The sequence below is a fragment of the Amphimedon queenslandica genome, unplaced genomic scaffold (assembly GCF_000090795.2).
Source record: "Amphimedon queenslandica unplaced genomic scaffold, v1.1 AMPQUscaffold_13490, whole genome shotgun sequence".
NCBI lineage: Eukaryota > Metazoa > Porifera > Demospongiae > Haplosclerida > Niphatidae > Amphimedon > Amphimedon queenslandica.
The window spans coordinates 386,178-389,134 of NW_003546274.1; positions in this window are offsets into that span (position 1 = coordinate 386,178).

Sequence of the window (2,957 nt, forward strand, 5' to 3'; positions counted from 1 at the left end):
CTATTAGCTATGCTAGTCTTGTCTTATTGCTATCATAATAAAGTGAGCAATATTTTTAAAAGGACTAATATACAAAAGAAAAAAATTTTTTGGTCTGCTGAGTTGGTCGGGCACAGGCCCACCCAGGCCCACCCTTAGATACGCCCCTGGTCCTGGAGCACTGTCTGATACTATCAGGATTGGTGTCTATCAACCTAACAGTGATGGAAATCGTTATACAAGAAAAGGTGCTAACTATATTCACTTGCAGCTCCAGCATAGCGACTGTCTCAATATTACAGCAGATCCACAGTTGATAGTCCAGGAAGGTTATGTACTAGCATTTTATGCTTCGATGGCTTATATTAAATTTTATGATGACTCGACAAATGGACATTCATACAAATCGATTGCTTTTCCTAGCTCTATTTTAAAAGGGGTTTTAATAAAAACATAATATAGATCTAACATAATGTAACATTGGTTGATAGCAATGAATATGATGACATTCATGTTTATTTTCAGCCTGACCCACCTCATGCTATCAAGGCTAAGCTCCATACTTATGGGAATGTTGCTAATAATAATTCAAAGTGGAATGAATATGGTCCTATATATGAGGACACTGATACATTGTAATTTTGTTATAATCGTTTTTATTGTTTATTAAAAATGATTATTTTTATGATTAATCATTGAAGTTTAGGGTGTGGCTCATGCTCTTAACGCCCACGAATTTGCTTTGGCAATTAGCTATGTTCCTGTTTCTCAAGCTGTTTCTTCTCTGCTCTACAATTAGTAGTAAAATTGCACTTGCTAATGTCTGCTCTCGTTCTCTTCCTTCACCAAATATTACCGGTGGAGCATTCAGTGGTGGAGTACAATTACTCATTCCTTCATGGACCTTCTCTTGTCAAGGAGTTATTGATGATTGGTTTGCTCATGTCTTTGGTAATACATCAGTTACTGTTGGGAGTGGAATTGAGTATCAAATATTAAAACCAGATCCTGTTAAGAGTAATGTCTACAGTCTTGTATATGGTAATATGTATGGAGGAGGTGGTGAATCAGCTACTGGCAGTAGAATAGAAATTGATGTAGTAGCATCACCTAATCAAGCACTTCTTCCAGTACGTCCAGGCTATATAGTAGGAGTATACATTGATTCAAATGCATTTAATCAGTTGAGTCTAATATATGACAACACAGCAGAAGATATTGATATTTATTATTGGGAGAATCTAACAGGGCGAATGTGTGATCTTTCTTTATGTGATGCCAAAGTGATGAGAGGAGTAAGACCATTAATTGGTTGGATATTCAGTAAGTGAACATTATGCTCTTGATTAATTGTTTGTATTTGTAGTTAATATTACTAGTATGGGTATCTTATTTTCTCAAGAGGCTACAATAGAATTATTGAGATCTAATAATTATGAATATTGTAATGAAACTGAAGTATCATCGTGTGTTTTACCATCAGTAGAGCCACCATTGTCTTCTACACTTATTTCATCATCATCAATATACAGGTAGATCTATAGTACTAATAATATCTCTACTTACATCTACATATCATGTGCTTTGTAACTTTCTCTTCAGTCCCTTTTCTTTATCTAATAGTTCACCTTCATTTTTGATTCCATCTTTACCGCTCTCTCCTTCTTTTTTATCAACTCCTTCATCCTTTTCTCCATTATCTACTCCTTCTTCTTCTCCAATAATTACTGTTTTATCTTCTCCAACTCAAAAAGAGGATGATGGTAGTGATGTCCTCATAATTCAAGTATCTTTAGCTCTTGGTTCAATAGTTGTATTAATCATAATCTTTGCAATCATTTTATGTGCATACTCTCTGTATAGAAACAAGGCCAGTATTAAGTTAGTGACTCCTCAATCCTTTAACAAGACAAACAACATAGGTAGACCATGAATATGAAATTGAATTAAATTTCATTTTATGACAGCAGGTGACATAACAAATGATGCTAATCCTTGCTATGGTATGAACAATATTAGCACAAGTGAGGATATTGTTGTATATGATGAGCTAAATAGTATTAGTGATTCACAACATATGATAACAAGTTAGTTTGACTAATAATGTAAGGACTGGGTTTATTTAATGTCATGTAGCTACTGAGGCCAACCCTTGCTATGGAGTAAGTAATGAAAGTCAGTTCCCTAGTGGTATAGAATCAGGAGATGATGATGACTATATATAATCAGTGTTATTTACATTTCATTCTTTATTTTAATAATGCAATGTTTACTTGTTTGTTCTTTAGAGCTTAATGTACAAACATAAACTAAATGTCCGTTTGAACTGTTGCATAAACTGCTTTGTTATTATTTTTAATGTGACAATTGATTTGTAAATAATACATAATCAAGGGCATATAACATACTCTGTCATGCAATAATTGTGATTTATACCTTTAACAACCCACTTGCTTGATTAACATGATCAGTAGAAAAATGTGTTAAAACAAACAATGAATGGTCTGATCAGTAGTACATACACAAGAATATTTCCAGCTATAACAGGTAAAGTGGTCTGATTGTCAAGTCATACAACAATGCCTCCTCGCCAATCTCCTTTTACTTCTTTGCTACTTTCTTTATTGACACTCATTTATCTTTCCCCCAGTATCGAAGGGCAGGGGCAGCCGACAACTTGTAATGTGAGACAAAATCCATTTATAGTTAGCCAGTCTACGACAGGAAATGCTCTTGGTGCTACCTTTTACATTGACCGCAATAATCCCTTTACTTGCTATGGGGTAATCACTCAATGGAGGCTCTGCTATAAGAGGAGTCCTGGAGCACTGTCTGATACTATCAGGATTGGTGTCTATCAACCTAACAGTGATGGAGATCATTATACAAGAAAAGGTCCCAATTATATTCACTTGCAGCTCCAGCGTAGTGACTGTCTCAATATTACAGCAGATCCACAGTTGATAGTCCAGGAAGGT